The 25,068-nt window shown below is 44.2% G+C and overlaps 1 protein-coding gene across 7 annotated transcripts in view; it reads left to right on the top strand.

Annotated features, from left to right (window-relative positions):
* SGSM3 (small G protein signaling modulator 3) overlaps window positions 1-25,068 on the top strand; it is a 746,342-nt gene that overhangs the window by 30,897 nt on the left and 690,377 nt on the right. For 2 of the 7 annotated variants that reach the window (XM_073592648.1, XM_073592647.1), the window contains exon 1: window positions 23,381-23,538. The exons of the other annotated variants lie outside the window; for them this stretch is intronic. The gene's annotated coding sequence lies outside the window, so the exon portion shown is untranslated. Of the gene's footprint in view, window positions 1-23,380; window positions 23,539-25,068 lie in introns of those variants that run through there. 7 annotated transcript variants of the gene reach the window in all.

Here is a 25,068-nt window from a genome sequence, read left to right as displayed (position 1 = left end):
GTCAAATGTTGTATAGTTTTATTTACAAAATGGGGTCCGTTATCACTGTCTGTGCACCTGCACTTCCTGAGGGAATATCTCCACCCATCATTTGGTCAGGGCGCTTATGATTACCAAACAATATTTCTTCCTTTCACATTTGTCTAATTCAATAAAATCCATGCAGATGTGTTGGAATGGATATTGCGGTGTGGGGAACTTCCCTTTCCGTGGTCTTATGCCTCCCTGAGCATTGTATCTTGCACATATAATGCATTGAGAGCAAAACGTTTTTTTTTTGTTTTTTTTTTGTTAGTAGTTAGTGAAGCCATAGGCTGTACATACCTTATTTAGCATCTCAGTCATACCCCTGTTTGACACGTGTTACTCCATGTGTCAATACTGCTGCATACTTAAATAGGGATTTTGGCAATGCCGGGGGGGGGGGGTGCATTCTGCTGCATATCAGTAAGGCCTGTATGATCTATCTCTATGGCTTTCCTGTTATGTCATTATTTGTGTTTCTTGTGCCGCTATTTTGGCCGCTTCATCTGCCCTTTTATTGCCCCTTTGAGATGGGGTCTGTATATTTTGTGTGTGTTTGACATTTGCAGATTGCAAGCTCTTTTGGTAACTGTATTGCATCTATGAGTTCTAGAATGAAGTCCGTGTGTGAAATTGGTTTACCACTGGAGGTGACCATCCCCCTGTTTTTCCATTGTTGTGCAAAAACATGTACTGTTTGAAAAGGCATATTGACTGTCAGTGTATATTGATACAGATTTTCCTTCTGATAGTATGCATGCTCTTGTCAGTGCTACAAGTTCTGCTACTTGTGCTGAATAATGTTTTGGTAATGGCCTAGCTTCCAAAATTTCATCCTGTGTCACTACTGCATATCCAGTAGAGCTGCTGAAATTAAGTGCAGCATCGATGCATCGCGATTCGGGTGTCCCCGATGCGGCATCGATGCATGCGACTCGAAAAATCGATGTCTGGCCCCGCCCCCTCCCGGGAGAGCGCTCCGTGCATAAAGCTGTTTTTAGTGTGTGTATATTCCGGTCATGTGATTCTCAGCTGCGCCTCCCTCCTCTCAGTCTCTCCTGGTGTCAGCTCCGCCCACTGACTGGAGCTATCGGGTCAGAAGAGAGGCGGGCGGGGCTGACATCAGGAGAGACGTGAGAGGAGGGAGGCGCGGCTGAGAGTCACATGACCGGAATATACACACTAATAACAACTTTATGCACGGAGCGCTCTCCCGGGAGAATTCACTGCTGACCTGAGATGTGACAACCGGCGGAACACCGGCCGCACGAATGGAGATCGGGGGGAGATGGTGAGCAGGCAGATCGCCCTGCTCATTACAGGCTGCCACCGGCAGAGCAGCATGTAAGTACAGAGGGGGAGGGGGGGGCGCTGTGACACAAGTCCATATCATAGAATTGTCTTCTATGTGCCTTCATCACACCACAACTCTGCATTATTGTCCACAGTCTGTGACCATCTCCTGTGCCATGTCCCAGTGTCTGATCATCTCCTGTGCCATGTCCCAGTGTCTGATCATCTCCTGTGCCATGTCCCAGTGTCTGATCATCTCCTGTGCCATGTCCCAGTGTCTGATCATCTCCTGTGCCATGTCCCAGTGTCTGACCATCTCCTGTGCCATGTCCCAGTGTCTGACCATCTCCTGTGCCATGTCCGCAGTCTGTGACCATCTCCTGTGCCATGTCCGCAGTGTCTGACCATCTCCTGTGCCATGTCCGCAGTGTCTGACCATCTCCTGTGCCATGTCCGCAGTGTCTGACCATCTCCTGTGCCATGTCTGCAGTGTCTGACCATCTCCTGTGCCATGTCCCCAGTGTCTGACCATCTCCTGTGCCATGTCCCCAGTGTCTGACCATCTCCTGTGCCATGTCCCCAGTGTCTGACCATCTCCTGTGCCATGTCCCCAGTGTCTGACCATCTCCTGTGCCATGTCCCCAGTGTCTGACCATCTCCTGTGCCATGTCCCCAGTGTCTGACCATCTCCTGTGCCATGTCCCCAGTGTCTGACCATCTCCTGTGCCATGTCCGCAGTCTGTGACCATCTCCTGTGCCATGTCCGCAGTCTGTGACCATCTCCTGTGCCATGTCCGCAGTCTGTGACCATCTCCTGTGCCATGTCCGCAGTGTCTGACCATTTCCTGTGCCATGTCCGCAGTCTGTGACCATCTCCTGTGCCATGTCCGCAGTCTGTGACCATCTCCTGTGCCATGTCCGCAGTCTGTGACCATCTCCTGTGCCATGTCCGCAGTCTGTGACCATCTCCTGTGCCATGTCCGCAGTCTGTGACCATCTCCTGTAGCATGTCTGTCTGCAGTCTCTGACCATCTCCTGTAGCATGTCTGTCTGCAGTCTCTGACCATCTCCTGTAGCATGTCTGTCTGCAGTCTCTGATCATATCCTGTAGCATGTCTGTCTGCAGTCTCTGATCATATCCTGTAGCATGTCTGTCTGCAGTCTCTGATCATCTCCTGTAGCATGTCTGTCTGCAGTCTCTGATCATCTCCTGTAGCATGTCTGTCTGCAGTCTCTGATCATCTCCTGTAGCATGTCTGTCTGCAGTCTCTGATCATCTCCTTTAGTATTTTGGAAGAGAGCCCGGAGCTCCTCTGCTGTCTCTTTTTTTCTTAAGAACAGATAGAATAAAAAGAATGGAGTTCTCCTGACTACTTTAATTTTTTTTGATGAAAACCATGAGCACCTGCGGACTTGCGCTGTAATTGTGATGCATCGCGGAATCAAATCGAATCGAATCGTTGACTTGATAATCGTAATCAAATCGAATCGTGAGGCCAGTGAAGATGCGCACCCCTAATATCCAGTTGCATTTGTGCCATCTGGATTTTTCTTACTGGAGCCATCAACAAAAAGTTTCATGTCCGGGTTAGATAACAGTACATCTTTCAAACCACTTAGTGGCAGTAACTTTTCAGCGATGGCAGCAGTACAGTCATGTTTAGGACCATCAGTAGGAAGTGGTAGTAGTATGGATGGGTTTAATGTAGTACACCTCTGTATTGTTAAGTGAGGTTGTGTCAAAAGTATTGTCATACAGGAAAGGTCTCGTGCTGGGCTCAAATGTGATATCTTTTGTTGTAAAAGGATAACAGATACTGCATGTGGTACTTTGGGTGTCAGCAGGTGATATAGCACTATAGATGCTGAGGTCTTAACTGCTTCCGCTGCAGCTACCACTGCTTGTACACAGGGTGGAAGTGCGCTAGTTACACTGTCTAATTTTGTAGAATAGAAAGCGATCTGATTCTGGCGCCCAGTATGTGACTGTGTAAGTACTGTTGTCATGTGACCTTCCCTTGAGCCTACTGTTTGTTCGAAAGGTTTGTCATAGTTTGGTAAGGCTAGCACTGATGAACTAGAAAGGACTTGTTTTAGGTCTGTAAAGGCTGTCTCTGTTTTCTCACTCCATTTTATAGCATCCTGGGGGGCCATAGGCCTTCCATGTATTACCTGAACTAACGTGGCCATCAGCATTGAATACCCAGGAATCCAGGCTCTACAAAAATTTGTCATACCCAGGAAGAACATCATTTGTTTCTTTGTCTCTAAGGACTGTGTAGTCTACATTATTTCATACCTTAATTTAATATTCTAAACTCTAAAATATCTCTAAAGGTTAAACACCCGATAGACACCCACCCCATAAAAAGGAACTCGCCTCATTCTTCAGTTGTGTAGAGGGGGGGGGGGGGGGTCATATCTGCACTTGAAAAGGCTGGAGAAAAGGATCACAGATCAAACTACCAAAGAAAGCCTTTCTTACCTTGGAGTAAATATGAGTCCACCAAGTATGCAGACATAAAATGTTTCCTAGCGACATTTTCATTATTTGACATAGAGACAGAGAATCTCTATCTCTATCATACACACACAGTGGGGACGGAAAGTATTCAGACCCCCTTAAATTTTTCACTCTTTGTTATATTGCAGCCATTTGCTAAAATCATTTAAGTTCATTTGTTTCCCTTTTCGTCATTCAGGACAGCCACTATTGAGAGATAGTCTCCTCCTCTTCCTTTAGGAAACACTGCGCCAGCCCATAAATTCTTAGTTCCCCTGCCGGACCTCAGTTAATAGTGTTTCCTCCGGTGGGGAGACACTGTGCGTGGGACCAGGCTTAAACAGTCAGGGAGATTGTGGCCTCTTTAGAACACCCCTAAGGGTGGCTCAGATCCCTAAGTGGTGGGTCTTGTGCACTCCTAGTGTTGTTTTCCGTTAAAAACGCTGAATGTAATATGTTTTTCTGTATGTAATTTCAGAAAGCTACAGAAAAGACAAAGTCCACTCATGTCTCTAAAAGGAAGTGTGCCTCTTGTAGAGACAGTTTAGGGGAAGCATGGACCAAGGTTTTGTGTAAAGACTGCATAGACTCCCTGGTGAAGGAAAGGGAATCTGAACAGCAGTCCGGATTGGCAGCCTCTGTAAAAGAGCTTTCATCCACTTTTTCATCTTTTAAAACGCTTTTTGAAAAATTTCAGCTTCCCTCTAATCCCATTCAGCAGGACACAACCCCGCCACATGCTCAGGGCTCTGCACCTGCCAGATCCACTAATATAGTTAATGCAGAGGAGATCTCAGGCCCTTCCGGGGTGGAGCAAAGGCAACCAGACAGTTGCACCTCTGACTCCAATGAGGGATCAGAGGGGGAGGACCAGGACGGGGAGTCCAGGAAAATCTCCAGATATAAATTGTCCTTGGATGAGGTGGAAGATCTCCTAGGGGCAATTTATACAACCCTCGGTATACACGAGGATAAAAAAACCCCTATCACTCCATGACCTAATGTACAAGTGCTTGGGGGATCAAAAGAAAAAAGTTTTTCCAGTACATGACGTTCTGGTTGAAATGATTAAAAAAGAGTGGCAGGATCCTGAAAGGAAACCCTTTTTCTCTCGCTCCCTAAAGAGAAGGTTCCCGCTTTCAGAGGATCCAGCGTCCATTTGAAATAAAAATCCAAATTGGACGCCGCCTTCTCTCAGGTCTCTAGGCACGCAGACCTGGCATTTGAGGATATGGGGGCCTTGTCGGATGTCATGGACAAAAGGATAGATTCACTACTTAAAAAGACGTGGGACTCAACAGTAGGTAACTTAAAGCCAGAAATGGCTGTTACGGTAGTAGCCCGCAATTTACAACACTGGCTTTTCCAGATTTAAGAGCATATTGAAGCTGGCACGACCAAGGAGACTATCCTATTTTCTTTCCCCACGATTCTGCGAGGAATCGCATACATAGCAGATGCCTCAGCAGAATCAGTCCGTATGTCGGCCAGATCAGCGGCTCTGGCTAACTTGGCCAGAAGAGCCCTCTGGCTGAAGACTTGGCCGGGTGACACCGTCTCTAAGGTCAAGTTGTGTGGGATACCCTTGACAGGTGATCTACTCTTTGGTCCTTGGTTAGATACAGTCTTAGACCGTACAGCGGACAAAAAGAAGTCCTTCCCACTCAAACGGAAAACCCCAGCACAAAGAAGGGGTTTCATCTGCAAAAGCACAGGGAAGCTCCAAAACAAGGGGGGCAGAAGAAAACTTGGGGCTAAAGAGGCAAGGGCAGAGGAGGGGCAATTTTTCACCCTCCTGAAAAAGCCCATAAAGATCAATGACTCTTTAAGTACGGTGGGAGGAAGACTGGGGGCCTTCCTTCCACAGTGGGAGACCATCTCCCCCCAATCGGTTCATCCTAGGGATCATAAGAAGGGGGTATCTCCTGGAATTCACAAGACACCCCCCCCCCTGCAAAGGTTCCTTGTCACGCAGCTTTCCAACTGCACGGCAAAGGTCAAGGCTTTGTTAGACGCTCTAAAGCTGGGGTCTCAAACTGGCGGCCCTCCAGCTGTTGCAAAACTACAAGTCCCAAGAGGCATTGCAAGGCTGAACTGTTACAAGCCTGACTTCCTCAGGCAGAGGCATGATGGTATTTGTAGTTCCGCAACAGCTGGAGGGCCACCAGTTTGAGACCCCTGCTCTAAAGGAACTAGAAATTCAGAACGTAGTTCGCAGAGTACCAAAGGGGGAGGAAGGAGGGGGGGTTTATTCCCACGTATTTGTGGTGAAAAAACCCTCAGGGAAATTCAGATTGATTCTGAACTTAAAGCCCCTAAACAGGTCAATTTGCTACAAAAGATTCTGCATGGAGTCCATCTTCATGGTCAGAGCCCTGCTACCACACAATTGTTTTATGGTGTCTCTGGACCTCAGGGACGCGTATTTACACGTCCCTATCGCAGAAACCGCTCAGAAGTTTCTCCATTTAGCAATAGACCTGGACGGTGCAATACTGCATCTACAATTCCAAGCACTGCCTTTTGGGCTATCCTCCTCGCCCCGCATATTTACCAAGGTCCTGGCAGAGGCCATGGCCTTCCTGCGACTCCAGGGAGTGTCAGTTATAGCCTATCTGGACAACCTGCTCCTATTTGCAGTATCCCCAGAACAATTATTCAAGGATCTCGATCTAACAAAGAGGGTACTAACAGGATTGGGGTGGCTGCTGAACTTAGAAAAGTCCAGCCTCATTCCTTCACAGCGCGTTATGTACCTAGGATACCTGCTGGACACTACGCTTTTGAGAGTTTTTCTCCCGGGGGAAAAAATTTTAAAACTGGACAGAGCAGTTTTCTCCCTCCAGTGCGACCATCCAGTTTCCAAAAGGTCCATAATGTCAACGCCAGGCCTTCTAACTTCTACTTCTCCAGCAGTGCAGTGGGCAGGATTACACTTTCGTCCCCTGCAGTCATTTGTACTAAGGGTATGGGACCACAGTCAGAGGGATCTAGACACCTTAGTACAGGTTCCCCATCAGATAAAGAGATCTCTTTGGTGGTGGAGGTAGAAAGCAAACTTGTCGCAAGGGCATCTGTAGCTTATCCCAGTTTCTCAGATAGTAACCACGGACGCAAGCGGCAAAGGCTGGGGGGCACATCTGGGATCCCTTCTAGCACAGGGCATGTGGAAGGGCGGCGAACTAAAAAGATCGTCCAATTGGAAAGAGCTGAGGGCAGTTGGCCTAGCCCTCAGATTTTTTAAAAAAGAACTTCAGGGCCACCACATCCAGGTGCGGTCAGACAACTCATCTGCCGTGGCCTATATAAACAAACAGGGAGGCACCAGAAGCGGAAGCCTGCTGGCCCTAGCAACAGATATTCTAAATTGGGCCGAGTGGTTTTTCTGAGAGGGGAGAGGAACCTAATAGCAGACTTTCTCAGCCGAAGGAGACTGAGAGTGGGAGATTGGGCCCTCAACCAGGAGGTTTTCAATCTCATATCCGAAAAATGGGGACCCCCGGAAGTGGATCTTTTCGCTTCAAGAGACAACGCGAAAACCCCCTGTTTTTTCTCCCTAAACGCAGGAGAAGGAGCACTGGGGGTGGACAAGTTAACCCAGAATTGGCATTTCAAAACATGCTATGCCTTCCCTCCTCCGGTGTTAATATCCGGCAGTTCTGAGGAAGTTTCAACTAGAGAGCACCTCTCTAATTCTAGTAGCTCCACATTGGCCGAAAAGGGCATGGATTTCAATTCTCAGTCAGTTAGCAGCAGAGCCGCCCCTATTCCTTCCACCTCAGGAGGATCTCCTCTCACAGGGCCCAGTCCTCTGGCCACAAGTACACCAGTGGAAGTTAGCGGCCTGGCTACTGAGGAGGGTATATTAAAATCTAAGAGATTTTCAGAGATTAATCTCCACCCTCCTCAACAGTAGAAAAAAGGAGACGCGTTGGATTTATAAAAAGGTCTGGCTCCTTTTCAACAAATGGTGCGTAGGAAACTCCTTTTTGGTGCAGAGCCCCATAGCTTTGTTGGAGTTTCTGCAGTGTGGAGCAGACAAGGGGTTATCCATAGGTACCCTTAAAAATCAGGTGTCAGCACTCAGTGCTTATTTGGAGAAATCTCTGGCCACCAATCCATGGGTAGTCAGATTCTTTAGGGCACTGTCCAGACAGAGACCTATCCGAGGTCCACCCTTTCCCGGGTGGGATCTATCTTTAGTCTTACAGAGCCTAACGGGAATCCCCTTTGAGCCTTTGGACAAATGTTTAAGGGAACTAACCTTAAAAACAGTATTTTTAGTAGCAGTGACAACTGCCAGGAGAGTTAGTGAAATTGAGGCTTTATCAATTAGACCTCCTTTTTGCGTTATTTTTCCAGACAGGATAGTCCTTAAGACTGATCCAGCATTTTTGCCTAAGGTGGCTTCAGGTTTTCACAGAAGCCAGGAAATAGTCCTACCTTCATTTTGTCCCAATCCCTCAGGAGAAAGGGAACTGAAATTTCATTTTTTGGATGTAAGGAGGTGTATCCTACAATACCTAGAAATGACTAAGACAATAAGAAAGTCTGATTCTTTATTTGTTTTGTTTTCCGGGACCAGAAAGGGACTCAGAGCGTCTTGACGCACGATTGCCAGATGGCTTAGATTAACTATTGGTCAGGCATATTCATTAGTGGGGAAGGAGATCCCTATGGGTATAAGGGCACACTCTACCAGAGCCATGGCAATTTCCCAGGCAGAGAAGGCTGGAGCAACGCCAGAGCAAATATGCAAGGCAGCAACATGGTCCAGTTACTCCATTTTCGTTAAGCATTACAGAGTGGACCTGGTGTCGGCAGGTGAGCAAGCCTTTGGGCGAAAGGTTCTGCAAGCTGTAGTCCCACCCTAATTGGTAAGTGCTCGATTATCCTCTCAATAGCGGCTGTCCTGAATGATGAAAAGGGAAAATTAAAGTTACACTTACCGGTAACGTCTTTTCCTGTAGTCTTTCAGGACAGCCCTAGTTACCCACCCGAAACTTTGGGGGGGTCTTACAAAAGACCAGAACGCAGCATGGTAATGATATTGGATAGTAATGTTATTAATGTGTTCTTGTGTCTCCCCAGCTGGCCGGAGGTGATCTTGAAAAAACTGAGGTCCGGCAGGGGAAGTAAGAATTTATGGGCTGGCGCAGTGTCTCCTAAAGGAAGAGGAGGAGACTATCTCTCAATAGTGGCTGTCCTGAAAGACTACAGGAAAAGACGTTACCGGTAAACGTAACTTTAATTTTTTCCTCATTAATGTACACACAGCACCTCATATTGACAGAAAAACACAGAATTGTTGACATTTTTGCAGAGTTATTAAAAAAGAAAAACTGAAATATCACATGGTCCTAAGTATTCAGACCCTTTACTCAGTATTTAGTAGAAGCACCCTTTTGATCTTATACAGCCATGAGTCTTTTTTCACACCTGGATTTGGGGATCCTCTGCCATTCCTCCTTGCAAATCCTCTCCAGTTTTGTCAGGTTGGATGGTAAACGTTGGTGGACAGCCATTTTTAGGTCTCTCCAGAGATGCTCAATTGGGTTTAAGTCAGGGCTCTGGCTGGGCCATTCAAGAACAGTCACGGAGTTGTTGTGATCCACTCTTTCGTTATTTTAGCTATGTGCTAGGGCTGGGAGACTTTCTTAAAAAAAAAAAAAAAAAAAAAAAAAACTCGATTCATGATTAGGCCGAAGCTGCGGCCTCGCCTAAAAACTCCTGCTCGCAGCTCCTCGTGACCGGCGCGGTGAAGAAAAAAAAATCGAAAAAAATCGATTTGCTTAAAGATTTAAATCGATTTTTCTCCTCAGCCCTACTATGTGCTTAGGGTCATTGTCTTGTTGGAAGGTAAACCTTCGGCCCAGTCTGAGGTCCTGAACACACTGGAGAAGGTTTTCGTCCAGGATATCCCTGTACTTCGCCGCATTCATCTTTTCCTCGATTACAACCAGTTGTCCTGTCCCTGCAGCTAAAAACCACCCCCACAGCATGATGCTGCCACCACCATGCTTCACTGTTGGGACTGTATTGGACAGGTGATGAATAGTGCCTGGTTTTCTCCACACATACCTCTTAGAATTAAGGCCAGAAAGTTCTATTTTGGTCTCATCGGACCAGAGAATCTTATTTCTCACCATCTTGGAGTCCTTCTGGTGTTTTTTATCAAACTCCATGAAGGCTTTCATGTGTCTTGCACTGAGGAGAGGCTTCCAATGGGGCACTCTGCCATAAAGCCTCGACTGGTGGAGGGCTGCAGTGATGGTTGACTTTCTACAACATTCTCCCATCTCCTGACTGCATCTCTGGAGCTCAGCCACAGTGATCTTTGAGTTCTTCTTTACCTCTCTCACCAAGGCTCTTCTCCCCCGATAGCTCAGTTTGGCTGGACAGCCAGCTCTAGGAAGGGTTCTGGTCATCCTAAAGGCTTCCATTTAAGGGTTATGGAGGCCATTGTGCTCTTAGGAACCTTAAGTGCAGCAGAAATTTTTTTGTAACCTTGGCCAGATCTGTGCCTTGCCACAATTCTGTCTCAGCTCTTCAGGCAGTTCCTGTGACCTCATGATTCTCATTTGCTCTGACATGCACTGTGAGCTGTAAGGTCTTATATAGACAGGTGTATGGCTTTCCTAGTCAAGTCCAATCAGTATAATCAAACACAGCTGGACTCAAATGAAGGTTTAGAACCATCTCAAGGATGATCAGAAGAAATGGACAGCACCTGAATTAAATATGAGTGTCACAGCAAAGGGTCTGAATACCTAGGACCATGTGATATTTCAGTATTTCAGTTTTTCTTTTTTAATAAATCTGCAAAAATGTCAACAATTCTGTGTTTTTCTGTCAATATGGGGTGCTGTGTGTATATTAATGAGGAAAAAAATGAACTTAAATGATTTTAGCAAATGACCGCAATATAACAAAGAGTGAAAAATGTAAGGGAGTCTGAATACTTTCCGTCCCCAGTGTGTGTATATAATGTATTTATTTATTTTTTTTCTCAGACCCCAGTATTTTAGCAGAATTTAAGAAAACTTGAACCCCCTTTTGTATTCCCCCTATTCTCTGATCCCAAGTGAAATACACAGGGTCACAAAACAGCAAAACAGAACCTTTTTTTTTTTTTTACCCAAACAGATATTCTGATTCAGAACTTAGCTTTTTAACTTTTTATAAATGTACCCACATATAAACAGCATTGCATCATTAACACTTTACAGTTGAATGTCTGGGAATTCTAAAAATAACATATCCAACAAATAATTACTTTAAGACTATTATTCGAACTTTATTTCCCACCGAAAATCCTAATATTTTCACAGATGCACAAATTAACCTCTGTGTGCTCAAAGGGTTAATGCTGCCCTACTAGTCATCCATCATCATCTCCCTTTCTCTTCTACTATGTCTATCAGGCAATCTGCATTTTCTTGTTTCTCAGAAACAGCTTCTTGACCATCATTATTGGGCTGTAAAAGCATCAAGTCTGTTTTCCCTTTTCTCTCCTCTCTGTGGGCTTCAATACTACTGCACACTTCTCTTAGCAAAGCCCATTCAAATCCTCGTTTCCTTATGGCAGTAAAATTAGCACTCAGTCACATACTGTCTCTGGACTGGACATGTTTAAAGTAATCAAAACATTCTCAGCCTTTTCCTTTCTTACATTCTTTAAGCCACTTGATAATGCTACAACATTCTGTTCACTTTCTTTATAGTGCAATTCACTTTCATGTTTCCTATCTACTTCTTTAAAACCATAAATCATTTCTGCCATATGCATCCTTTAATATTCTGGCATGCTAAAATAATAAAGCAACCTGATCTTATCAGTGTATGGAACCTTCTTCTTTTTTTTTTTTTTTTACGCTTAGTTTCAATATTTACAATATAACCCTTTTGTATTGTCATAGCTGGTCAAGAGTTAACTTCGTTTTACAGACACAATCTCTCACACGGGAATTTGAAATAGAGGAGCAATTCACTCCCTCCTTACAGGAGATTGACATGAGGGGAGGGGGTGAGGAAAACTGCAAAGAGCGCAGGCTTTAGTCTCCCCAAATGATTTCTCGCACTTATTTTTTTTCCACTCAGCCATACTTGGCTATTTTTCTGCTTCTCAAATATTTGTTAAACATTTAGATAACACTTGCGTCTGGTCTAATTCTCTTTTGCTAGACCCATCAGCGATATGGCTTTTGGATTACCTCTACCTGAAGTTGCAACTCCAACTGTTTGGTTCCTATGAGTCCGGCCGAGGGTTGTCCCCGAGCAGGCGGCCCAGATGTTGTAGCACAGTCTCCCAGACAATGTTGTCTAGTGGTACCTGAGATGGTGCAGTAATCCAAGACACCAGCTCCGGTCCAATCCCCATGGGCCCTATAGTGCAATGCCACCTGGTATTTTACGTATTAATCTGCTTAATACATCGGCTAGCAAGGTGTTGGCTGCCTTACAGAGTGAAGCCATAAGACAATTCAGCCAAGTATCTCTTTAACCACTTCAGCCCCAGAAGGATTTACCCCCTTCCAGACCAGAGCACTTTTTACAATTTGGCACTGCGTCGCTTTAGCTGCTAATTGCGCGGTCTTGCAATGCTGTACCCAAACAAAATTTGCGTCATTTTCTTCCCACAAATAGAGCTTTCTTTTGATAGTATTTGATCACCTCTGCGTTTTTTTCTTTTTTGCGCTATAAACGGAAAAAGACCGAAAATTAAAAAAAAAAAAATATTTTCTAATTTTTGTTATAAAAAAAATCTTATCAACTCAATTTTAGTCATACATTTAGGCCAAAATGTATTCGGCCACATGTCTTTGGTAAAAAAAAAAGTCAATAAGCGTATATTTATTGGTTTGCGCAAAAGTTATAGCGTCTACAAACTAGGGTACATTTTCTGGAATTTACACAGCTTTTAGTTTATGACTGCCTATGTCAATTCTTGAGGTGCTAAAATGGCAGGGCAGTACAACCCCCCCCCCCCCCCCAAATGACCCCATTTTGGAAAGTAGACACCCCAAGGAAATTGCTGAAAGGCATGATGAGGCCATTAAATATTACATTTTTTTTTGTCCCAAGTGATTGAATAATGATTAAAAAAAAAAAAAAATACTATAAGTTGTTAGTAAATGATATATTGCTCACATATGCCATGGTTATATGAGAAATTGCTCCCCAAAATACATTTAGCTGCTTCTCCTGAGTATGGGGATATCACATGTGTGGGACTTTTTGGGAGCCTAGCCGCATACGGGGCCCCGAAAACCAAGCACCGCCTTCAGGATTTCTAAGGGCGTAGAGTTTTGATTTCACTCCACACTACCTATCAGTTTTGAAGGCCATAAAAGGCCCAGATGGCACAAAACCCCCCAAATGACCCTATTTTGGAAAGTAGACACCCCAAGCTATTTGCTGAGAGGCATGTTGAGTCTATGGAATATTTTATATTTTGACACAAGTTGCAGGAAAATTACAAACTTTTTTTTTTTTCTTTGAAGAGTGAAATAAAAAATGTACGCCCTTAGAAAGCCTGGAGGCGTTGCTTGGTTTTCGGGGTCCCGTACACGGCTAGGCTTCCAAAAAGTCTCACACATGTGGTATCCCCGTACTCAGGAGAAGCAACAGAATGTATTTTGGGGTGTAATTTCACATATTCCCATGGCATGTTTGAGACATATATCATTTAGTGACAACTTTGTGCAAAAAAAAAAAAAGTGTCCCTTTCCCGCAATTTGTGTCACACTATAAAATATTCCATGGACTCGACATGCCTCTCAGCAAATAGCTTGGGGTGTCTACTTTCCAAAATGGGGTCATTTGGGGGGTTTGAACTGTCCTGGCATTTTATGCACAACATTTAGAAGCTTATGTCACACATCACCCACTCTTCTAACCACTTGAAGACAAAGCCCTTTTTGACACTTTTTGTTTACATGAAAAAATTATTTTTTTTGCAAGAAAATTACTTTGAACCCCCAAACATTATATATTTTTTAAAAGCAAATGCCCTACAGATTATAATGGTGTGTGTTTCATTTTTTTTTCAAACAGTATTTGCGCAGCGATTTTTCAAATGTATTTTTTGCGGAAAAAACACACTTTTTAAAAATTTTTAATGCACTAAAACATACTATATTGCCCAAATGTTTGATGAAATAAAAAAAGATGATCTTAGGCCGAGTGCATGGATACCAAACACGACATGCTTTAAAATTGCGCACAAACATGCAGTGGCAACAAAGGCCTTTAAAAGCCTTTTACAGGTTACCACTTTAGATTTACAGAGGAGGTCTACTGCTAAAATTACTACCCTCAATCTGACCTTTGCGGTGATACCTCACATGCATGGTGCAATTGCTGTTTACATTTGACGCCAGATCGACGCTTGCGTTCGCCTTTTGGCGAGAGCAGGGGGGGACAGGGGTGCTTTTTTTTTTTTTTTTTAATTTATTATTCTTATTTGCTTTTTATCTTATTTTTAAACTGTTCCTTTCATTTTTTTAAAAATCATTTTTATTGCTATCTCAGGGAATGTAAATATCCGCTGTGATAGCAATAGGTAGTGACAGGTACTCTTTTTTTGAAAAAATTGGGGTCTATTAGACCCTAGATCTCTCCTCTGCCCTCAAAGCATCTGACCACACCAAGATTGGTGTGATAAAATGCTTTCCCAATTTCCCAATGGCGCTGTTTACATCCAGCGAAATCTAAGTCATGAAATGCTCGTAGCTTCCGGTTTCTTAGGCCATAGAGATGTTTGGAGCCATTCTTGTCTCTGATCAGCTCTATGGTCAGCAGCTGGCTGAATCACCGGCTGCATTCTCAGGTTCCCTGTTGGGACAGGAGAGCCAGAGAAAAACATGGAAGACGGTGGGGGGGGGGCATTCCCTCCCACTGCTTGTAAAAGCAGTCTAGAGGCTAATTAGCCGCTAGGATTGCTTTTACATGAAAGCTGACCGCTGGCTGAAAAGAATGATACCAAGATGATACCTAAACCTGCAGGCATTATTCTGGTATAACCACTCAACATACAGCAACATACTAGTACGTTGCTGGTCCTTGTTGGGCATATATTGTAAGCTTTTTGTTCATGCAGCCTGTGGGCTGAACGAAAAAAAGAGATTGATCGGTGGGTATGCCCACCATTAGAATACCTCCCTTCATCTACCCACTTCTAATGGGCATACATGCACAGTTTATATATGCCGAAGCATGGTGGCATCCGCCCCAAAAGGTAGGAGCAAATCGCTCCTCCGCCCCTGCTGCCCCCATGCTTTGGCATATATGCTCTTTTTTTTAACTGTGGTGGTGAAATCACCTCCTACATCGCTGGAGTCATGGGAGCAAATGCTGTTGCTGTCAAGATAAATAAATCCCTGCTGCAACTGAATCACGTACCTGCTAAGCAAATGATGGTTAACAATAAAACAAAGTAACATTACAGTATAACAGTATTACTTGCCATACCTGCAAAGCAAATACAAAAAAAACATAGTAAAAAAAAAAAATTTTTTAATGCAACCTGTGCCTAAAATATATATATGCCAAAGCATGGGGGCATCCACCCGCAAAAGGTAGGAGCAAATCGCTCCTCCGCCCCTGCTGCCCCTATGCTTCGGCGTATATGCTCTTTTTTTTAAACTGTGGTGGTGAAATCAAATCCGACAGTGCTGGAGTCACGGCTTTATGTATCGTGGGAGCAAACGCTGTTGCTGTCAAGATAAATAAATACGCTCTGCAGCTGAATGGCGTACCTGAAAACTAAAAAATGGTTAACAATAAAACACAGTAAACAGTAAAGTATAAAAAAAATTGCATACCTATAAAGCAAACATGATAAAACATAATAACAATAAAACATTGCAGAATAGAATACAGTAAAAAAGAGCAGAACAATAGAGAGAGAATAATAAAACGACAACTATATATATATATTTTTTTTTTTTTGTGTTTTTACACTTTTTTTTTTTGCAACCAGTTCCAGGTTCGGGTCTCTCAAAATGCGATGGCATCTTGGGAGACCCTGTGAAAGTGTGCCTAGTCTGTGCAGTGCTGTACCCTACGCTAACACTCAACTAGTGTATGGTAGCGTTCAAAATATTCACCAATGCAAAGACCGGGATTGTCAGGACAGGAGGGAAAATAATAGCGGGTGTCATGCCTATATCCGTGCTTGCTGCAGACACGACATCTTTTTTGGGGGTGCTCGTTGGCTAGGGGTACTCGGGAGGACATAAAGAAAATGCCTCTCATGCAGCCGACTTACTGCATTTGGTTGGGGAAGGTGAGGTGGAGCACCGTCTGGAAACAGAAGGGCTCTGACGATCTCTTCCTGGAATTTAAGGAAGGATCCAGTCCGTCCTGAAGCTCTGTATAGCACATAAGCGTTCAGCAAAGCCAATTGAAATAAATAAACAGACACTTTCTTGTACCAGCGTCTGGCCTTACGGGCAATTAGGTACGGCGCCAACAACTGGTCGTTGAGGTCCACCCCTCCCATATTTTGGTTATATTCGTGGACACAGAGGGGTTTCTCCAACAAGTCGCCGTAGTAATTTGGACCATCGTGTCTGCATGAAGGGAGGTAAGAACGAAAACATTCTTGTTATCACTCCACTTCATAGCGAGCAAATTATTACACTGCAAGCAGGCTCTCTCCCCCAGCCTAAGATGGGAATCTACAAGCCACTGGGGAAAGCTCCGGCGATTAAGTCGCATGGTGCCACATGCTCCAATCTGCTGATCAAACAAGTGATTAAAAAGGAGCACGCTAGTGTAATAATTGACCACATATAAGTGGTACCCCTTTCCGAATAAGGGTGACACCAAGTCCCACACAATCTTGCCAGCGCTTCCTATGTAGTCAGGGCAGTTTGTCGGCTCTACGTGACTATCTTTTCTTTCGTAAACCATAAAACTACATGTATAGCCTGTGGCCCTGTCACAGAGCTTATACATCTTGACCCCGTATCTGGCACGCTTGCTGGGAAGGTACTGTTTGAATGACAAGCGGCCAGAAAACTTAATCCGGGACTCATCAACGCAGACAACTTGATGGGGAGTAAACAAGTCTGCAAAACGTTGGTTGAAGTGGTTTGTGAGGGGACAAATTTTGCAGATCCAATCGTATCCAGGGTCTCCACGAGGACGACAGAGTTCATTGTCATTGAAGTGCATGAACCACAAGATCTGCTCGTATCGTGCCCTGGTCATGGAGGCAGAGAACAAGGGCATATGGTGAATTGGGTCATTGGACCAATATGACCGCAACTCATTCTTTTTAGTTATGCCCATGTTGAGGGAAAGGCCCAGAAAGAGCTTAAATTCAAAGACCGTAATTGGTCTCCAATCTCTGGCAAGGGAGGACTGGGGAATAGTGGCGATGTGTTAAGCAGCGTACAAATTGCTTTGGTCCACAATAGATCTAGATCTATAGAGATCTTCAGTGAAAAACAGCGAATAATAATCAAGTGACGTAAAATCAACTGTTTCCACCTGAATGCCGGGTGGGCCAGTGAATGGGGGAAGTACCGGTGCTGCAGAAGTGGTGGGTTCCCAGTTAGGATTGGGAAATGCAGCAGGAAGGGCACTATGGGCACGACAGGCCTATGTTCGTCTTCTTGGTGGCAGCGGGCCACTACTTGTGCTTGCCACCTCACCAGCTTGAACTGCACTTATGGGACTCGTCATGTCACCACGTGATACTGCAGTGCTGGATGTACGACCAGGGTATACTAGGCCGCTGGTGCTTGCCTGTTCACCAGAAAGAATGGCGGCGCTAGTACTGCTCTGCTCCATAAGAGGGACCTGCGGTTCTTGCACATCAACGACAGAAGAAGAAGTTCGGGGTCTGGTACACCTGACCTTGGCAGGGACCACAACTCCGTCGTCAGAGCTATCTGTCATGGAGCCGCTGTCGTCCACAGGATCATATTCTGAGCCTGAATCTGACAGATTAGTGACTTCCTCTTCACTATCTGTCATGCTCAGAAACGTGTAGGCCTCTTCACTAGTGTACCTTCGATTTGCCATTTTGGGCTCTAAATTTAGTGGTACACTAGTGAGACTCACAGGTAAAAAAGCTCCTGACTGTTAGCGACTGTATCAAAACGCTACCAAAAAAAATGTTAGCGATCGCAGGGATCAGGCCTGACTTTGTGAACGCTGCAGTTGTGTGTTTAGTGTTCTGTAAGTGACAGTGATCGATCGATACTGGACTTAGGTGGGCTGGGCAGGGCTGGGCCGAGGGGCAAAACGCAGGTGCTAGCAGGTATCTGGGCTGATCCCGCTAACACTGCGTTTTTGGGGACCCTAAACTGCTGGGGACACTAGTATAGATCTGATCAGATATTGATCCGTTCAGATACTATACCACTAAGGGAAGTGTATGCTGCGTGCAAGGATGTTAGCGGTACTGGCACTAACCTGACGCTGCCTGGGGCGACGCAGACCCTATCTGACCCTAAAACCTAACTTATATTACCACCGGGCGACCAGGGGGTTAAACCTTTTTTAGGTAATAAACGGCGGTTGTCCTGAAACTATAAAAAACAAACTAACCAGCATTACCCGTAACACTTATACGGTGATCACTGGTAGAAGGGTTAACTAGGGGGCAATCAGGGGGTTAAAACCTTTATTAGGTAGTATATGGGGGTCCCTGACGCTATAAAATGCTGACGGCGAATCTAAATTCTTACCTCCCTTACCTAAGGTTACAACATCAACAGAAAGGTTAAACATGAGAAAGGAGAAACTAAACACACAGAAGAAAGTTAGTTAGATCTTTCTAGATCATTTAACTAAATAGCGCTTAAATCATCGGGCAATCAACCTCTGACATTTGGTATACCTCAGATCTTTTTGTGTCTGTCCGGACAGCTGGTGACGTAATTCTTTTACTTTAGACAACGTCCCCAAATGCCTGTGTCTACGAACACTGGATTATCAAGATATTATACGATCAATCCCAATGTCTGCAATTACAACACATTAAACCAGAATCAAATAGAGAAGAAGAGACTCTTAAGATAGAAAGAATTAAGAATAATTTAAATTATCTCTCAAACACCAGGAGGACTGCATCACGCAAGTTCGAAACCAGACAGTGGATCCGGGTCTCAGGCCCCCGCCCCTATTTCACCACTAACGCTGAGTGTGGCGACTCTTAATCCTCAGTGAGCTTTGAAGTCCAATACTCACCAAAGTTTTTGTCGTGACCATCCGACCCGAAATGCACTAGTTGGTTTCGGCTAGAAGGACCAAAAATGTTAGGATTATTCAAACTCCAGACGTATTGAAAAGCAGACAATTTATTTCAGATGTGTCACACAAAAGGATGATGCTGACAAGCCAAAAGATGCAGTAAGAATCACACAGAGATGTACACCCCGCCCCCTAATATCTACAGTAATATAGCTATAACGCTTCTATTGGCTGAGGAAACAGATATCGTGCCTGGTACAGAACGGTACTTTGGCTAATTTGCGTTTCCTGTACAGTCTTGTTCTACCATATATGGTTAAGCCTAATCATCCTACAACTTACTATGGCGTTAAAGCAAATGATATAGCAAGTTAATACAACAAGGTGCTCAGAAGCCATCTTAAAAATCATTCTCAAGGTTATTGTTTTTCTAATAGTCATATAATAAACATTTAAAACTTTTCTAACAACTAACATCGATTTATTCCCACTTATGATTAGAAATACGAAAATAGGAAAAAAATTAGCTTGTGAATGGGCAGCAGAAGTGACAGCAGGCGCAGGTAACTTGTGTAAAGCTACCTGCCTATGATAAGGGAGTCTGTCATGCATAATATTATATTACAATCCTGTATCAAAACAATTTTTTCTTAGTTTTTTTTTTAATTGTTTTTTTTTCTTTAATCATTTCCTGACGGCTGTATAGTAAAATGACGGCGGGTGGGATGCACTCTCGTTTTAAGACGACATCAAATGATGGCGCTGTGTTTCTAGGACATGGTGTGACCCCAATCTCAGTAAAGAGCCGATGATGCGGCTCCTTACCCAAGTAAACGGCTGTGTCCAATCACAGCCGGTGCCATTTATCGGCTCACACTGATAATGTGTGGCGAGGAGAGCCAATCAGCGGCATCTCCTCGCAGGGGAGACATGTACAGGTAATCAGGGCACTGATCATCAGCGCTTTGATTACAGTACAGCCTCAGCAGTGCCCATCAGTACCACCTATTAGTGCCTATTAGTGCAGCCTATCAGTGCTGCCTCATCAGCGCACATCAGTGAAGGAGAAAATTTACTTGTTTACAAAATGTACTCACCAACTGAGAAACTTTTTATTTTTTACTAAAAAAAAACAGCAGTGATTAAACACCACCAAAAGAACACTCTATTTGTGTGAAATTATAAAAATGTCATGTGGGTACAGTGTTGCGCAATTGTCATTCAAAGTGTAACAGCGCTGAATATTGGCCTAGGCAGGAAGGGGTAAAAGTGCCAGTAGGCAAGTGGTTAAATAAAAATGTTGATCTGAGTTTGATATGTACCAGACTTAACCTCTTATAGTATATAATTCTCTTCTGTTAGGATACTTTCACACTGAGGCGTTATAGCTCTAAAAATAGCGCCTGCAAAGCGCCTCTCCTGTCACTCCAGTGTGAAAGCCTGAGTACTTTCACATTGGAGTGGTGTGCTGGCAAGACGCTAAAAAAAGTCCTGCAAGCAGCATCTTTGAAATCAATGGGCAGTGCCGCCAAAGCGCCACTGCAGCGGCGCTTTGCGGGCGCTTTTAACCCTTTTTTGGCTGCTAGCGGGGGTTGAATGTGCCCTGCTAGCGGCCGAAAAGTGCTGGCGCCCCAGCGTCTGTGTGAAAGTGCCATTATAGTGGATTAGATATTTTTGTTCCCTAACCACATAGCTGATTTTTTATATTTGCCACTGCATACAGATATTCAAGAAAAACATTTTTAAATTATTTTACATATTCACCAAATTATACACCAAACTTTCTTTTTAGGTTTGTCAGATTAATCAAAACGATAATCGGCCAACTAATGGATTATGACGTTCATTTCAGCCCTATTGTGCACACCCCCCACCCTCAATTCACCTTCCCCTCTTACAGATTTTTGAAGGTGGGGGACGGTTCTTCTCCCTGCCAGTTCCTGACCGGTTTGAAATTGGCTCAGCCCCATCTGCACAGCCACATCATTAAAGTAGAACTATAGGCAAACTATATGAAATGCTTTTTTTATGTATTTTTATTTTGGATAGAGTAAGGAAGGGTTGTAACCACTGTAAGATTTATTTTTACCCTCTGTTCCATTGGGGAGATTTCACTTCCTGTTCCATAGCCAAAACAGAAAGGAAAGGAAATACCTACAAATTAAAGTGGCTGTAAACCCAATGTCATCCTTTCTAAACTACTGCCATAGGGGTTATCTATAAGGATATACATGCCTCCTGCATTAATCTTTACCTGTCAAATGTCTTCCCTCTGTCTGTTTATTAGACCCGAAAAACTGCAGATTCTGTGGGTGGGTCTGTTGTCTGGAGCTCGGTGGGTGAAGTCCGTGATGTCAGTAGACTCTCCGCCCACCTCTACACTCCTTGTCAATATGCATTTTCTCCTGTGTATTTCTAACACTGAACTTCTGCTATGATCTCTAACATCCAGTGAAAAGACAGGAAAGTAACCACATGACTTCAGCATGCCAAATCATGCTGAGGTGTGGAACAGCCAATCCTTACAGAGCTGCTGAAGAAAGGAGTGGGGGTGAATTAAAACATACTGCATGTCTCTTAGGCCCCTTTCACACGGGCACCATCAGTTTAGCCACGTTAAAAACGTATCAGTTCTTATCCGTTGCTTCATCCATCTTCATCCGTCATCCGTCATCCGTTCCGTTAATATCCGTTTTCATCCGTTAATGTACACGTTTACATCCATTTTTTCATCCGTTTTTGTATCCGTTTTCATCCATTTACAGCAGTTTCTTTGCATTTAAGGAAATTACCTAGAAAGCCTTGCTCCACCCATCCTACACTGCCATGCGTGAACAATTTGCCGACTACTTTCTATCTCCATCAGGAGAAGTTTCATGGCAGTACATATATATATATATATATATATATATATATATATATATATATATATATATATATATATATATATATATATATATAATGCAGTGCAAATTTTCTGGATCTGGACGTAGCTTTGTACGTTAAAAAAAACGGATAAAAACGGAAGCGGAGGTTAACTGATGGTAACGGATGGTCATCCGTTTGCCCATAGGAATGCATTGTCGTCCGTCGACGGATGGAAGAAAAACGGATAGACGGTCCGTCCGTGTGAAAGGGGCCTTAGGCTAGTGCAGGAGATGTAAATCACCTGTCACTCACAGCAAGGGGGAGGATTTGACAACTTTCTCAGTTTGTCAAGATTTATCTCCCTGAACAATAAAAGAGGATTGCTCAGAGCTGGATTCACTCTGTGTGGCAAGACTGGGCTCAAATGATAGGAAATCTTATACTCTAAAGTGTGATAGAAAAAAAAGTTCGGGTTTACATCCACTTTAAGGGAAATCTCTTGCCTCCCCAGGTCACCAGAACTAGTGTTCCCATTGGAAGATGTCACCTCTGTTAGTTTTTTGGGATTTTCTTTTCTTTTAATGATAATGGTAAATAGGGAAGGTGAATCTCCCTAACAGGGATACAGACAGCAATAAAAACTGACAGGGGTTCTAATCCCTCTCCCCTCCAAAAAAACAAACAAAAAGTTTAGCTTTTTTTAGTTATACTTTAATTCACAAAATGTGTAAATGAAACTACAAGTCGCATCTTCCGCCGCAGCAGGGGGGTTGTGGCTTCCAATTGAGCACAAGTGTAGTGATGTCTCTGCACTTGTAGCCCATTGATAGTTTCTCACCTCAGTGCAGACCTGAGGAATAGTCTACAGGAACCAGATTCTTGCAGAGTGTGCAAACTGAAATGTGACAAAAAAATAAATGTACATTTTTGCAATATAGGTGCATTTATTATTATTTTTGCAAAAGGTGGAATCTGTTAAATCCATTCAGTAAAGAAATGATAGAAAACACTGTGTTACTTATAACTGTCTGTAGCTTCAATTCACTAAGATATGTAATAATGTATATGATATTTTGTAATAGTTATATTGTAGTGCCAGTAGTTTTCAGTTTTATTCAAAAAGCAATATTCTGTAAACTGATAACATTTTAACACATAAGCTGATTCAATTAGAAATCATTTTATAAAACACTGATCTATGGGTGCAACATACAGTCAGAAGTTGTTGTTTAGCAAATTAATGTCAATTACCCTGTCTACTACTTGGTGAAAAGTATAATGCATAAGAAAGGGGGTTAGGGTTGGAGGTGTGTTTAAATGAATAGGGAGAATTGTTGCCTACGTTATGAAATGGACAGCCTGCAGCCTCTTGAGTTGAGTAAATATGTTAATAGAGGGAGGGATAGCTGCGTGGAAGCCAGCAATAGTAATAAGCTGGTTCGGTCAAACAGGCTTAGAGAAATAGCTGCAGGTTTGTGCTCAGTGAGGGGGAGGGTGGAGATCTGGGAGAGTAAATATTGGGAGTGCAGCAGCAGGATGTGCAGCTCAGGGAATTCTTTCCTGCGTTAATGCATGAGCAAACAGAGAGGAAAGGAAATGAGAATCATTCCCTCTGATGGAGCGGATATCTCACACTGAAGGTAAGGGGTTTCATTCCCTCCTCTTTCCATATGTAGAGTTGCTTCAAACAGGCACAGCATCCAGCTGTCTCTTTCCTTGAACTTCTCTGCAAGCTACATCTAAGTGGTCTATCGCATGTGCCCCATTATTTATTATTATTTAAAATCTTTTTATCTGAGTATAGATCTACATTTGTCCCATGCTTGTTTGAAGCCACTTTTGAGTTAAATAACTAAGTCAAATACCAGGGTACAAACATACAGAATCTGCTTACTTTTGACTTGCTACCTCTGCTGGAAGTCTGGGATGAGTGGTAGTGCTGTGGGGGGGGGGATCAGTGGCAGTGCCAGTGGGGGGGCGGGGAGAGATCAATGGCAGTGCTGGTGGGAGTTCTGATCAGCCAACTTGGGTGCTCTTGATCAAGATCATCTGCTGATCTGAGAACTGTAGTGGGGACTTTTAATGGCAACTATAATCACAGGTACAGGTAGTGTTTCTCACTGTGTCTCCGGCTTCACTGTGTCTTCGACTTTGTGGTGTTTCGTCGCTGAAATCAGGAGATAGGGTCTCCTCTAGCCCCTGCCACTTCACATTCCTCACCAGTCAGCTGACCTCTAGTCTCTGCACCCCAGCCATGCCGTGAACTGAATGGGCAGCTGTGAAGAGGCTGAGTGGGCGGCCGCCGGCTTCAGGAACTGCCCTGCTGCGAAAAGGCTGGGAGAGCGGTGCAGGCTTCAGGAACAGCCCAAGATTGGGTGACCCCTGGCAAATCGTCATTTGACCCTCAAGTTGAGAACCACTGCTCTACAGTGAAGCCGTGGCTGACAGCTCAGCATGGGATCCAGTCGGAGCGGGTCAGATCGTCTTCCAAAAAGGTATGTATACTCGTTTTTTCTTTACAGGGATAGAGAGGTTAGTGTTAGATCCGTGGTGTCTATAGAGGCAGGGAGTTTAGTTTTTGCATGGACTTCCACTTTAATGTATTTAACCATTTCAGTCACGTCTCCCATGTCCCTTCTTTCCTGAAGACTGTACATATTAAAGTGAATAAGTAATTTTTTTTATTTAATAACAAACATGATATACTTACCTGCTTTGTGCTCTCAGGTCCTCCTCCAGCACTCCTTGCTTCTCCTCTTTTCAGTGTGGCACGCCTGTGGGCTCGATCCTGAGCCGGACTGCCTGCGCCCATAGATAGTGTCAGGATTTGACTGAAAGCAGCGGGAAACAATGGCTCATGCTGCCACATCAAAGCATGTGAGAGCAAGCAGGGCAGCTACAGACAAGCACGGCTCTGGATTTAGGACCCTTTCACACTGGGGCGGTGGGGGCGTCGGCGGTACAACAGCGCTATTTTTAGCGCTGCTGTACCGTCGTTCTTGCAGCTGTATTCGGCCGCTAGCGGTGCGGTTTTAACCCCCGCTGGCGGCCGAAAAAGGGTTAAAATCACTCGTACAGCGCGGCTATAGCCGCGGTATAGCCGCGCTGTCCCATTGATTTCAATGGGCAGGAGCGGTTTAGGAGTGGTGAATACACCGCTCCTTCACCGC

Source organism: Aquarana catesbeiana, linkage group LG07, assembly GCF_042186555.1.
Source record: "Aquarana catesbeiana isolate 2022-GZ linkage group LG07, ASM4218655v1, whole genome shotgun sequence".
Lineage (NCBI taxonomy): Eukaryota > Metazoa > Chordata > Amphibia > Anura > Ranidae > Aquarana > Aquarana catesbeiana.
This window is presented reverse-complemented; position numbering and strand designations above follow the sequence as displayed.